This window comes from Gopherus evgoodei, chromosome 2, assembly GCF_007399415.2.
Source record: "Gopherus evgoodei ecotype Sinaloan lineage chromosome 2, rGopEvg1_v1.p, whole genome shotgun sequence".
Classification (NCBI taxonomy): Eukaryota; Metazoa; Chordata; order Testudines; family Testudinidae; genus Gopherus; species Gopherus evgoodei.
In genome coordinates this window covers 144,862,051-144,877,469 of record NC_044323.1, presented here as the reverse complement: position 1 = coordinate 144,877,469, position 15,419 = coordinate 144,862,051, and the positions used below count along the sequence as shown (strand labels likewise).

General features: G+C 37.9%; 1 protein-coding gene across 1 annotated transcript in view; it reads left to right on the top strand.

Moving 5' to 3' along the window:
• The first annotated feature begins 4,481 nt into the window (after positions 1-4,481).
• Positions 4,482-15,419, top strand: part of LOC115646190 (cadherin-10-like) — a 154,455-nt gene continuing 143,517 nt past the window's right edge. Inside the window, 1 exon segment of the mRNA XM_030551750.1 lies at positions 4,482-4,729. The gene's annotated coding sequence lies outside the window, so the exon portion shown is untranslated.

Below are 15,419 nucleotides of genomic sequence, written 5' to 3'. Positions count from 1 at the left end.
CCCTTTCTGCCCAGTCTGCTCCCACTTGACATAATTCCAGTCCTGTCTCTTCCACACCTCTGGTTCCTCATCCCAGTCTTGTTCTCCTCATCTATCCAGTCTCCACATGTTTAGTCTCTCATCCCAGTTCCAGGCTCTTTTCCCAGCAAGTGCTAGACTCTTCTCTCCCCATGACCTCATCTGATGTCTCTCTCTCCCCCAACCTGGCTTCTGGTTTCACTACCCCACCCATGTTCCCAATACCCAATGGTGCCCAGCTCCTCATCCAATCTGTGTCCCCCCACCTCCTTTTCCAGTTCTTTTCCCCAACCAGAGCCTGTTTTTCCCTCACATTCTGCTTCTTGTCATATCTCCTTCCCTCCTCTCTTCCTTCCCTCTTCCCAAAGGGATCCCAGCCCCAGAGTCACCCCAGCTTTTCATTTGACCTCAGTATCCCACCGATCCCCTGGCTCCCAATCTCCAGTCAGTTGCAGTCCCACTCCCCGCCTTTAGATTCCAGATCAAGCCCCAGACAGTCCATTTCCTTCACCCCAATTCCCAGTTCTAGTTTCCCTCTGACTCCATGCTCCAATCTACTGACCTCTGGTCCCTACTGCTTAAAGTGGTGTGGGGAAAAAAGCGGTGAAAGAAGGGGTCTCATTACCCCCACATCTGCCCATCTCCTGGCCCAGCAATTCTGCCCCAACTCTCAAATCACTCCTGTCCCCATATCAGTTTTGCCATCCTTTCCCTCCAGTCTCAGCTCTGCTCCCCCTACAGCTCTTTGGAGTTCATCAACTCCCTCTACCAGGCATGGAGAGAGGGTTTGCAGCAGAGTTACCTCCCCCTCCTTCCAGGCAGGTTGTTGCATGGAGAGGGTAGGAGCAAAGAAGCCATTCTGTTGCTCACAGGAAGGGGAGGAGAAGGGAGAAGAGAAGGAAGCTGTTCTGAGCTGCTGGGCTCTTTTTGCTCCCTTGCCTTCTGTGAGAATGGTGTTGGGTTGATGAGGGGTAGTGAGGAGAGGTCCACCTGCCTGTAGCAGCCCTGGTTAGCTGCTCTATCCCAGGAGATAGGCTTTTTTCCCCAACTTGCCTATCAGAGGAAGTCTTTCCTTCAGGTGGTACTAAAAATGTGTGACCCTCAGTGACCCAGCTTTTTCATGTAAAGCTTGTTCCCCATCCTCTGCAAATCTGTTTTTGTCCCCCTCTGCATTTGAGTCATGCCACTTTCTCTTTCAAGCTTCCTGGGCCCTGCAGGGGGATGATTCAGAGCACAGGGAGAAGCAGATTCCCCACACTCAGTTCAGGTTCCCAGAACTGGACCAAGCATGGCCTGTAGCATCCCAGACCTGCAATTGCATAGTAAATCTTGGTCTGCGTGGATGTAATCTTTGGGAAGTATAGCTTCTAAACACTAAGTCTCTGTTGCATGTATGCAAACTGCAGTTTTTCCAAAGTCTTATATAACTTGGCCAAATTTGGATGGATTTTAATGGGGCTAGCAAAAAGCACACTTCTGACACAAAAGTTCCAAAGCATTGCAGTATTTAAAGCTTTTTCAAAGAAAAGGTCTCCAGAATATTTTAACATAGGCAAAAAAGTGTATTTTCCCTAGCCTCGGTCTCAGAAACAAATAACTGGTTTTGGCTGAAACTTACTAAAATAATTCAGCTTGAGGCAGACATACAGCAAGGAAAACTTCAACCCAAATGGTTAAAGTATAGCAAAGTTATAAGCTACTGAAAATGGGCTTATAATGGGAAGTTAGGCAACCTTAAAATAGGTAGTGATACCAGTCCTGCCTATAATAGTACTCCTCCTCACACACGGTATATAATGGTAGATATTAGAAAGTAAATATTTTGCCAGTATTTTCTTGGATTCTTGAGAGTAAATAACGGCTCTATTTTAGATACTACTGTGTTATCACTGTGGGTGAATGTTGACTTTTTAATGGTGACCACTCCATGAGAAACAGAAGCTAGTAACCTATTAGATGTTGTCTATGCTTGACTGTTAATTCAGATGAAGGTAACGTGAATTTGGAGTGTGATAGCTATTTATGAATAACTCCATGTATGGACATTCTTATTCCAGAGTAAGAGAGCCTTGTTCCAGTTTGCTTAGTCCACTTTAATTAAGATTAAGTTTGAATTAATGTAAACTGGAACAAGGCAGTCTTATTATGGAATAAGAATGTCCTTTAAATCATCTTGTCCTCTCCGTGTGTGTAAAAGAGACTGTGCATATATATATATGTTTTTATGAATATATATAAAATAGCTCTGTTGATACACATTATCATTTTATTTATTTCATGATGACTGCAATATTAATAACAAAGACGAAATGTAAAAAAAGAGGAAAAATTACTATCAACAATTCGTAACATAAGAATCTGTTAGACCGTGATCAGAACAGCTATTCAGGTTTGCAAAGCTATTTCACAGCAATATATGTTTAAAAAAATTGTTGTAACTCTCTGCAGCTATTTCAATGTACCTGTTACTTTAAGAAACTATTCAACTTGGTATTGCAGGTGCCACCCTTGGTCATGTTGCTCTTAGGAAGCAGAAGCACAGTTGGTCCCGCTGGAAAAGGCAGTTGTAAACACCATATTCAACTCAGTTTGGGGAAGAGTCCATCAAACACAAAGAAATTTTATGTTTCCTGCCTCATATGAATAAAGAGAAAGACTGGAGGTCAGTAAAGATGTCACAGCTTTGTTGCAAGATAGATTGGTGGGAAGTGTGGACAGCTCTCCCCATGTTGGAGAGAATAAGGAAATCAGATTTATTAATTCCATACTCTAATCCCTCCTTGAGAAAGAGTGAATGATGGAGAATGAAATTCTATGTAAAGCAGGAACAGAAGCAAGATCATTATTTGTCATATTGAGCTAGCTATGGGAAAAGAAAGAAATATAAATAAAATGGTTTTAAAATGTTATGCATTGTGCTATATCCTAGAGAGAGAGAAAGAAAGAGAGATTTTCTGTGTCACATTGTTTTATTCCTTCATGTCAATAAATTTTACTATTTTACTTGTGACTGACCTTAGCAAAGGCATTCTCAAACTCCATGCATTGCATGGGCCACATCAATGAACTGTTTTCCCTCCCATTTGTGACTGCACAGATCACCTCCTCTCCCTTGAGTGATCCCATTACATTCCTGTGGCAACTGGAGCAATTGCTTACATGGAAAAAAGAAAGTACTTACTTTAGTTCTTGATGTTTTTTTTAATGAATTCATCAGCTGGAAATGGGAAAGAGAGAGAGCAGAATGTGCCCTTTCAGCACTCATGGACCACCATCAACTGCTCTGCTGACCTTCCCTGGTCCATGGATCACATCTTAAGACCTGCTGACTTAGGCAATGAGTCTTCTATCCCTTCCTCTGAAGAGACTACTCTGTAGTGTAATGCAATTCACTGCTAGTAAATCATTGTTGATATTATCTGTCTCTCTCTCACATTGTGCTGCACCCTGAATCTGATACATCTTAACTTTTGGGGAAGGGTTTAGGCCTTTTTTACAACCAGAAAAATTCCCTCTTGGCACTGTTTGGATGGAGCAATACTGACATCCACTGACGTAATCTTAGATGGATATTTGCTGTATCTCTCCTAACCAATGTTACACAATATTCTACTATAATACAGAGAAAGGATTGGGCATAATATGATCCAAGGTGGGATTGTGCTGAGTCCAATTTGTTGTATTAGGAAACATCAGCTGTTACAGTTTAAACCTGTGAAAAGGATTACATCAGCAAAATGGGAAGCTACAGTGTAGTGATCCAAATAACAATATGCTAAACACAAGTGATTCAGATATCGACTTGAAGAAAATATAAGGTTGGAGAGAATGAATAGTAGCTTTGTACCATCTTCTCAGATGAGGTTTAGAAGTATTTTGGTATTTTATATGATGTGAACCTGCTCTGTTTTGTACACAATATAACACTGTTGGAGCAGAAGAGACAGATTTTTTTTAAACTAATGGGTTATGCAGTTCAGTGAAAACAATAACAATAATAATCAATAACTCTCTGCTTGCATCTCAGAGCTAGCTGTAATTTAACTTGGTATCTTGTTTATTTAGTTAGTTACTGTTCAGTGGATTGCCATGGTGAATACTGCAGGATTACTGATGATAAAGGAAATGTAAATATATCTAATTAAGAAAGAATGCTTACAAGAAGTGGTCATGTGTTTACTGTTTATCACTGCAAAAAGAGTAGATTAGGCTGATTACCCTGGACTTCAGACACAGAGAGCCTTCTATCAAGAGGGGGAGGGGGAAGCTTCAGCAAAAAAGCTTTCCTTTCTCTGTACCTCCCACTGCATTCACTTGCAAATCACTGTGTGCTTGGGAAAGCCTCTGCTTTCCCAGTCTCTAACCTTCCCATGGCAAGTGCTGTGGTTCAATCAGCAGAGCCTCTCTCTCTGTGAGGGAGCGATTTTTTATTATTATTATTATTATTATTATTATTATTATTATTATTATTATTATTTTCTTAATCACGAGCTTTGAATGAAAGCCAGTCAAAGAGAGAGCTCCCCCCTAAGCATTGGTTCCCTGCTGTCCAGAATTAAGTGATGCTGTGAGAAGAAGCTGAGTTAGATTCAAGTAGGATCAGTCTTAGAAAATAACAGCAGAAAACAAACAAAAAAGGAAAGATAGTAGGAAATTCTCCAGCGTTGTTTGAGTTGGACACTACCACACTTACTCAGAAGCAGAATAAAAGGTAGGAGCCTTTCATAATTGTATTTCCTTTGGTGGTTTTATTTTTTTGAACTATCAGCAGCACTGTATTTAATGTAATCCATAGAATTATTCTATTATATACAACTTTTATACATAATAAAGGCACTTTGATAAATAACACATAAATGAAATTGAGATAAATATGTGTATACTGTACTCAAATGAACTGCCTTTATACATATTCAAGACTGAACTGCATTTTGCAAAGCTTTTTTTTCCTCTTCCCCCAATAACCAAGCTAGGTTCTAAGCAGCACAGTTGTAATTTGTATTCAAATTACTGCAAAGTCAGTGGTGTGTGTGTGTGTATGTGGAGGGGAGGATACTATCTGGATTTCAGAAGCATACATAGTGTTTCACATAATTATCGTGAGCATAGCATGCAACATACACATACATGCCCACACTGACTGCATCCTGATTGTAAGTCTGTTACAGCTTACACTATTGTACTTGACTTTTCATTGAATTAAATCCTAACGCTTAAAGCAAATGAGTTTTCAGGAAGCAAGTCTCTGTGTTGAGACTGATGGCAAGGTAGGTACAGCCAATACTTTGTGTGTGTGTATATATATCTGTACACATACGCTCATTCAGAGGGAAAAGTGCACGCATTTTTCCTGTACAAGCATTTGACATTGTGGTAAGAAGGTAAAATTCAATGAAAAAAGGGAGAGAGAAGAAAGAAAATATATGTAGTCAGCAGTTGTTGTGACCCTTTATTGTCGCTGCTGCATTGAAATCCATATTTTATGTGTTAAATTTATGCAGCACATTGCAAGTCCAAATCCATATTCCCAAGAAGTAACTGTTGATGGCATTGTAAGCTGCACAAAATATTTGCAGTAGACTAATACTGTACATACTAGTTGCAATCAGAAGAACCTAGCAGTCCTTTAGCATAAGAGAATGAATTTGCACATGCAGTCATTGACAAACAACAACCAGCATTTTAAAACTGACCTATTATCTTTGTTGTTTCCACACAAATGGAGCTATTTCCTATAATCTTCATCTTTCATTCCAGCCTCTCTGTTATCCAAAACTGCACATCCATTACTTGTAAGGTGTTTTGAGATACGTTATTTTGTCGCGCGCGCGCGCGTGTGTGTGTGTATGAGAGAGAGAGACAGACAGACAGAGAAGAAGCAGCTCTGTAAAGAATGTTCTGCTTGTTTTTTATGGTGACCATAGGCTTTATATTTGTGTGTTACTATTGCCAGATTTTTTACTTGGAAAATATTTCTGAGTCTCAAAGTCCCTTGTTAAATAAACCATTTGCCAGTAATATTTTCACTTTTGTGCAAATGTTCTTGAGAATTTCAGGTGACAGGAACTTTTATGCTAATCACATGTTATTGAATATAATGTTAGTTGCTTTAAAGAAAGTGATGAGAGAATTAAGTGTAGGAAATGGGTGAGAAGAGGGAAGTTGGAAAGATAAGTAGTTTTTTCCCAGAGCAGAAAAAGTAGCTCTTTATAGAGTCAATGTCAGATAAATACTTCTTGGATCATAAGATGGTAATCGTGTATGTGCCTTGGGAACTCCTCAAATTCAGACCCATTCTGGTAAAATCCAGTGTAGCCGACAAACTCATTTGTGCAGCAGGTTTATGTAATAATTTATTCCCTCCTTAAATCAATGTTTTCTGTGGTTTTAAGTGTCAGGGCTAGTTTGTATGTTTGAACTTAATTTTGTGTGATAGAATATTAATGGTAAAATAGATCATAGCATACACTTTATGCTAGTCTTATTTTTGTAATGCTATATTTGATTTTGTAGCTTTGGATGGAATAGGTAAGCAGATCTTACTGCTTCCTTTGCCCTTCTTTGATATTTGTAAAATTAAGTCTGATTTTGTAACTTTAAGTGGCAAAGGAAAACATCAAGGGCATATATCTGTAGGTATAGATATTTATATGTCAGTATATAGATACTTAGACTACAGTCATTTACAGCATTGGTGAGCAGTATTGTGGATTTTGCTTTGGAGTTGATGTGTACTTTTTTGTAAAATTATATATATATATAATATGAATGTTCTCTGTGGACTAAGGCTCTCCTATGAAAATGCAAAGTGATGAAAATAAGACCATACAGTTTTAGTAGAATCAAATATTGTGGTTATAGTCGTGGTACAAATATGAGCTTAGTTTAAAAAAAGTGTAACTGGTTTCATACTGTCAGTTAAAGCTATATATTCCTATTAAAACACTTAGAAAATGACAGTACAAAACAGCTTATGTTGAAACAGTTACATATTTTCCCATCGTTCTTGTTAAATAACTCAATGTAAAAGACAGAAAGGTTAATTTGCAAATGATGCCCAACTTCGGTTCTCAAAGTCATTTCCTCATCTCAACATGATTTCCCAAGGAAACAAATGACTGAAACAGTGTGTGTGAGCTGGGTGATCTCCATGCAAATGACTTATTTTCGGTGTCTGTTAATCAGATTTACAACCAGGTGGCAGGTGATATGTTATCCTCTAAGAATTTTCCTGTTTCATACCTTATCATGCCACTAGGTTGCAGCATTAGTGCATAGGGTAAGGGTAAGAGGGAAGTATTGCTGGATTGGCAGCAAAAAAGAGAGGGGGGTTCTAACTTTAATATTAAATATTAATTTTAATTGATTAATTATTAACTGAAGTGTTGCAAGGTCTCAGGCTTCCTAATTAAACTTTATAATACGTTGGTGTTCAGACATATCAGTGATGTGTTGGTAATGTCAGTTAGGTCCATAATTTAGGATGATAGACAGAAATGGAAGGAAAGATAGAAAGTCAGGCAGGTAAGTAGATACAGTAGAAAAGAAGGACTTGAGGACATTTTGGGAATGACTTATCACTGTGGCTGCACCGAGCAATATATGCATTGCGTTCTTTTATGAATTACTGTATGTAACAGAATAGATGCAGAGACGTAATTAACATAACATTCGTAATACAGGCTGAATATCTAAAATAAGAAAGAGTGAAGGAGCCTTGGTTTAATTTTAATTACTCTCAAACAGACTGTTTGGGTACCCCAAAGTCAAAAAAACATGAAAGATGACTTGATTGTTAATATACTGGATATTTAAGCAATGGTAAAATTGATTAAGCATTTTTAATTTTCACTGATTTTGTATGATTGTCTACAGTTATTAAAATAGAAAAAAGAGACTCTGAATGTAGTACAGCAAACACTTTTTAAATTGTGTATAAAAGGTCCCTTAAGAAAAACGTAAGTCACCCTGCACACTCCAATATGGACTATTCATCAATCTGGATTATATTAGTGGTTCACCCTCTGATTTACCATGCTGCCTTTAATAAGATTAATTAACTCCCCTTTAATATTTCCACCCATAAGGATAATTTAATATATGGCATTTCATGTACAAAAAAAAAAAACATTTTCCAGAGTTTTGATAAAACTTTTTGCTTTCTGTTTAATTTCCCCCCTCCCACCCTTAGAATAGGTATGCTCTTGATCTCTCTGTGTTGCCCTAGAAAAATCCCTCTGGGGTGTGTGTATGTGCATTTTTGTTTCTGCCCATGTAGATTTACACCCCCCTCACTGTCATGTCTTTTGAATTATGACTTCCTTGCAGTTACTGGGTGAGGGTAGAGATTGAAACCCATTCTGCTACTGTGTTGGTTACAGCAGTCAGGGTACAGCAACAGAAAGTAATCCTTGTCCCTTGGGAGTTGAGCATGCTTCATCCACTGGACCACACTAGTACAGCAGACAGTAAAGGAGACCCAAGCACGGCGTTTGCTTTTGTGTGGAGTTGGGGAAAGCTAGGAATACAATCCAAACCAGAGGGCCACTGATCTCATGAATCCTCTTTATTAGCTTACCAGTCTATCTTTTACTATGTGGATGGTCTGCCAGAAATATGCTAGCCAATATTTTTGTGTATTTCTTTAGCCTTCTTGACTATTTAACATCAAAGCTGGTTACTCCACGTATAAGGAGGGAAGAAACTTTGTATGTTCTAAAGGGATTACATTACAATAAATAGGGTACTATATTTTCCTTATCGCTTAATTCACATTAGATATCCATTCCTTCCCTGTGTTTTGCCTCTGGAAACTAGTATGAAATAGATGACTGTGTCATTCTGTTGATAAGAAGGAAGTGTGTGCTGCAGGAGGCATAAACAGCACTAGAAGTATCTCTGAAACATTCTGTAGGTTGCACTATCAATAGGCCATATGATTTGGGATCTGCTTCTGAACTCAAACCTGTCTTCTTGCTGCAGTAGGTAATCCTATCATGGTACCAACAGGCTGCACTGAGGGAATACAGAATTTTAGGAAGTTTAACTAGATATACTCTAAGGTAACATGGCAGGTGTCTGTTTTAATTATGTGAGAGTGTAGGGACAATATTATTTAATTCATTTAATCACACAATACTTTTCTCTTTGTTACTCTTTTTATTATGACAACTCTTACATATAAGCCAAACCAACTTTACATCATATTTAATTTACAGATAAAGGATACAAAGTCATATTTTGTTTTTGGTGCTTTAAAAGGTAATTCTTCAGAAAGAATATCTAGTCGGAAATGAAATGCCCAGACATTTGCAGAATTCTGCTGGTGTTCAAAAGCCAAAGAAGTTCCCTTCTGTGTTTTTTGACAACAGCAGAAATCTTTGAAATATTTTCCCATGTACAATTTTATATTACCCTATATGTAATTATGCATTTTGTAAATCTTATGATTTTATCACTGGTATTCCATCATCTGCCACATTACAGATAGGCTAATGCAATAAATCCAGTCTCAGTGCTTTGCATTACCACATAAAAACATGACATACCTCCATTTAGCATGATAAAATCATGCAATTAAAATGAATGCAATCCTTGTGGGCTCTGTAGATGTTATAGTACTCTGGGTTTTAAGAAGTTAGAAGGGGTAGATATCAATAGGGTGACCAGATGTCCCGATTTTTATAGAGACAGTCCCGATTTTGGGGTCTTTTTCTTATATAGGCTCCTATTATCCCCCACCCCCTGTTCCGATTTTTCACATTTGCTAGCTGGTCATTCAGATATCAATGCAATTCACTGCACTTATGAACAAAGAGCTAGAAACAGAACATGTAATATCATGGATTTTTTTTTCAAATTAACAATGTAAAATATGTAGAAATTAATTATCATACCCTCCTGTGTCAGGGTGAGCATTAGTAATGTATATGTAATGGGTTAATTTAACAAAATGAACTGAACATTTGAAGAATTTTGACATAATCCTAATGCTGAACATAAATAAAACAAATAATGTGTTTGTGTCTAAGAAAATGCATCATATGAGTAATGTGCATTCTTTTATTGGTTGCTGCAAGAAACACATGTCCACCTTTAAAGCTATGATACATCTAGGATTAGACTTCACTTCCAGTGAAAGCAAAGGAGATATGTATAAAGTGATGGCATAGCTTTGGAGATACAAACAATTAAAAGGGGGTAACAATCCCTTTATTGAAAATGGAAATGGCAAAGTGGACAGGGAAAAATGAATTGTTAGTCAACTGACAGTGTTGTGAAAACGGAGTGCCTGAAAATATTCAAGGTAGAGAGAGGGTTATAAGGTTTCTAACAATACAACTATTGATCATAACCATTGAGTAGTATAGGAAATCATTTCCAGATATATTTATTTTGCTAATTAATAATCAATATGAAAAGACTCAAGGACCCCTCAGCTTAATCAAAAAAGAACATCTTTATCAATTTGCTGCCCATGTCTCTCAAAATATTAAATTAATGGAAAAGGCAGACTCAGGCGAGTCAATTATATACTTTCTGAAATTAGTACCACTGGGTACGTCTATACTGCTGTTAGACATCCAGGGCTGACCTGCTCATGGGGCTCATGCTAAAGGGCTGTTTAATTGCAGTGTAGACAATCAGACTTGGGCTGTAGCCTGGGCTCTAGGACCCTGCAAGGTGGGTACATAGGGTACATCTCCACTGCAGCCTGGAACGAGCCTCCTAGCCCAGGTATACAGATGCGTGCTAACAGAGCTCGAGCTGGTTCACGAGCAATAGCAGTGTGAACGTTGCGGCTCGGGCTGCAGTTTAGGTTCTCAAACACACGTGATCCCCTCATCTCACAGCTGAGTCACAACATCCACATTCCTAATTTTAGTGCATTGGCTTGAGCCCCCAGCACAGATCTCTCTAGCCTCACAACCAGCTGCAGTATAGACACACCCACTAAGGGTGCAAATTTTCTGTTAACTTTAATGACATCACAACCTTCAGACAAAATATTATAATAGCTGTTGCTGGCAACTTAAAATAATATCTATTACTGAAAACATTCCAACTGCAACCAAAGCACCGCCTTGTAAGCTTTACCTTTGACAAAAACCTCTGAGGTTTTTATGCAAGATGCAGTGAAGTAGAGGACATAGCAATAGTTAATGTCTTGCAAGTTAAATATAGCAAATTGTTTTTAAATTGTTTTAAAGCATCACAGTTAAGACTGTACAGACTGTTCACGCTGATATGAGTGGTCTTGTGTCATTGCACTGAGAACTTACAGATAATGATTTTGAGAAATGCTGAGCATCTTCAGGCCCTATTGACTTTGATTGAAAATCAGCTCCACGGTGTGTTGTTTCTGAACACGGACCTACACTGTGTAGGTAAATAGTCCCAATTAATGGCAAATGATTTAGGATTATCTTCATGGCCCATAGAAATTTCAAGTGGAAAAGGTTTGTTGGACCATCCAATACTTGTCAATCTCACTGTCAGGGCAAGATTGTTCTGAAGTATGGTGGGCTAAGAGTCTAATTCAATTCCCATTAAGGTCTCCACTGACTTCAGTGGGCTTTGGATCAGACTTCTAGAGAGGGAACTCTTACTTCCCTGCTTTGTGACAGGATGCATTTGCATGAGGAGCAAAATGCCACTGGCCATTTTTACTGCCACACTACAGCTTCCCAAGTGTCTCCCTCCCATTAAATATCAATATTTCTGATTTTTTCTCTGAAATGTGTTTGTTTTCATTGTTTTCCAAGTTGAATTTCATTTCTCTTTCAAAGTTTGGTCTCCTATAAGAACCTCCCAGTGTAAATTTATTTGTAAGGTGGTTTTTTTTCTCGTCATACTGAGATTTGTACTGTTCAAAGATAGAGGCCTACAAACAATTCATGTTCTTTCTAGAATTCTTCACAGTTTGTGAGAAGTTGGCTTAGAATGAGGCTTTCCCCAGAATTGTTTACACATTCTCCGGAATTTTCTTTGTGATCAGACTCTGGTCACAGGTCAGATTCAGTAATGATTTGGCACTATTTTAACAAAGATATCCTGAAAATTCTCAGGTCTACAAATCTGTAATAAATTATGGTGGTGGGAATTAGTGCTTGTGCAAAAAAAGAATTTTAGATGTACACTAACTGCTGTATGCATGTACAACTTGCAATTTTTGCATAAATTGGATCATTGGTAAAGTTTGTGGAATGGTGTCCAAACTAGATTTAGGAAGATTAGAATAAGTCTAATAGTAATAGCAGCAAAGAGTCCTGTGACACCTTATAGACTAACAGACATATTGGAACATGAGCTTTCGTGGGTGAATATCCACTTCATCAGATGCATGTAGTGGAAATTTCCAGAGGCAGGTATAAATACGCAAGCAAGAATCAGGCTGGAGATAACGAGGTCAGTTCAATCAGGGAGGATGAGGCCCTCTTCTAGCAGTTGAGGTGTGAAAATCAAGGGAGGAGAAACTGCTTTTGTAGTTGACTAGCCATTCACAGTCTTTGTTTAATCCTGAGCTGATGGTGTCAAATTTGCAGATGAACTGAAGCTCAGCAGTTTCTCTTTGAAGTCTGGTCCTGAAGTTTTTTTGCTGCAGGATGACTGCCTTTAAATCTGCACTTGTGTGTCCAGGAAGATTGAAGTGTTCTCTACAGGGTTTTGTATATTGCCATTCCTAATATCTGATTTGTGTCTATTTATCCTTTTACGTAGGTAGAGACTGTCCAGTTTGGCCGATGTACATAGCAGAGGGGCATTGCTGGCATATGATGGCATATATTACATTGGTAGACATGCAGGTGAATGAACTGGTGATGATGTGGCTGATCTGGTTAGGTCCTGTGATGGTGTTGCTGGTGTAAATATGTGGGCAGAGTTGGGATCGAGGTTTATTGCATGGATTGGTTCCTGAGTTAGAGTAACTATGGTGTGGTGTGCAGTTACTGGTAAGAATATGATTCAGGTTGGAGGGTTAGGGTTTTAGCTGGGGACTGTATGTGATGGCCAGTGGAGTTCTTAGTAATGTTTGTTCCACTAAGAGAAAAAACATAAAATAAAGGTGAATTTTGTCATATCAGAAGTATATGTATTTTTGAAAAACTGCACATTCTCACCTGAAAAATAATAATAAGACAACTCATGTTAATCATGCAAACTACAGATGAAATGTGCAACTTTTACTAGGAGCATGCACTGGTGAAAAGTGAGCCATTTGGTCCAGTTCAAGGCCAATACCCCACGGTTTCAAAGGCCATTTTAGGCCCGAAGGAGCAGGAGTGGGATTTTTGGGGCCTGGTCAAAACAACTCCCCAAATCTTCTAAGGTTTTACATTGAGCTCATAAAAGCTATGTGCAATAAATAATTTTCTGATAAAAAAAGGGCTTTTCCAGCCAATTTGTTGTCTCACTCCTACGTGTCCCAGGAGGAGGTGCTGCTTCGTAATACTGTCACTGCAACTTTCCAGAGCACCTGCCCCTTTTAGAGACTATTGCTGGTTTCCTCACACAGTCAAAACTCCTACTATCTTCAGGGGGTATTTTGAATGAGTAACAAATACAGCAGCTGGCTCATATTATGCTGAGAAATTACTTCATGGCAGCTGGCTCTATCCTGCAATAGTGCATTTAGGGCATGCAGCTGTGCATGCTCTTGATCTCTATCCTTTCCCTCCCCTTTCTCTTTTTAATCACCACATTTAGATTAAGATTGAGGTTGCTATTGATTCATCTAAACATTAAATCACGGATGGGTGCCTGTAGTCATCAAGGGTTTTTTGATGGTTTCTAAGTATCAAAGGTATGAGATTCTGCAACAGCCTTCCAATGAGGGTAATAAGGGCAAAAAACTTAACTAGTCTTCAAATGGAATTTGGTAAATTCAGGAATAGGATTATATGATTGGATCACCAGCAATGGCTGGAAACTGTACTTGATAACCTAAAAGTCCCTTCCAGTCCTGTGTTCCTAAAATCTATTATATATATTTTTACAAGTAACCACAATTTTGGCAATGAACCTAAAGCAAGGTCCTGTATCTGGAAGAGTTTGGATCTGAATTTTACAACGTGGACCCATCTTTATACTTTTGTGAATCCTATTCACTTTACTCATGTAAGAACTCCCCATTGTACCTCAGAAGAGTTACAGCCCTGATTTGGCATTCTATTTTTTTTTTTAAGTAAATTACTTAAACCCCATTGCTTTCACTGGCACTTAGGCACATGCTTAAGCAGTTTTGCTGAACTGAAACCTACAGGAGTGAGTTAAATGAGAAGGATATAACCCTTAAAAGGAATCCTTTCAAAATGGCATTTAATAAATAAATATCCCCAAACTGCTGGAAATAATTATTAATCACTTTAGGATATGAAAATGTCCTAAGTCTGCGCTAGAACAGTCCATCAACTTTAAAGATAGTAACTGAAAAGCACAAACCAGGACATTTACAAGAAATAGGAAACAAGGAGAGATTTACAAAAGTCAAAAGAATGTAAATAACTATCACATTAATTATTAAAACTATGAGAAAATGCAAATATTGAATCTAACCTTTCAAATGTAATATTATAATAAAATATGTAAATATCCTTTATTTGTTACTGTACTATTTATTTCCAATTGTTTAATTATACAGTCTTTTGCACTAGTCAGTACTACAGTACTTTAAGGGGTTTTGTTGTTGTTTGTTTTTTTTTTTGGGGGGGGGGATGGATTTTGATTTATGCATTATTAAAGCCTCATTCCTGCAAAGAGAATCACATGCATGATGCACCCACTAGCCTATCCTCAGAATTTTCATTACAGAACTGGGGCCTAATTACCATTTGTGACTACAATGGTGAATTATAATCCTGTCTAGTGAACAGTGTTTATCATTCTCAGCATTGTAGAATCTAGAGTCAGTACCACAGAATGTGAGAGACCATGGCATCATATTCCTATATCACCAGCAGGCATTCATTTTATTGAAAATCCTGTTGTACCTAAAATAAATGTGGCAGCATGGGAAGTATGTGAAGGCAAAATTTGGCCCTGTGACTCATAAGACACATCAACACTCAGTAAATTGTATGTAACATTTCTCATTACATCAATTTAATTCTTAATTCATGAAACAGAAGACATTTTCCTTTCAGACATCAATTTAGTTTATTTAAAATATTCTATTTTATTTTTAATAAATGCTCTGAAATATCTCAAATACATAAATATCAGTAATAATATTCAAGATATGTAATGATTTCATGAACCATATAATTTTTGGTATTTGCCTATGTCATCCTTGTAACTACTATATATGCAACAGTATCATAGTAGGTTTCATGTGGATCAACTACTTGAATTTTGCAGCCATATCCATAAGCAGTCGGCCCTGTGCATCAGGGAGGATTGCA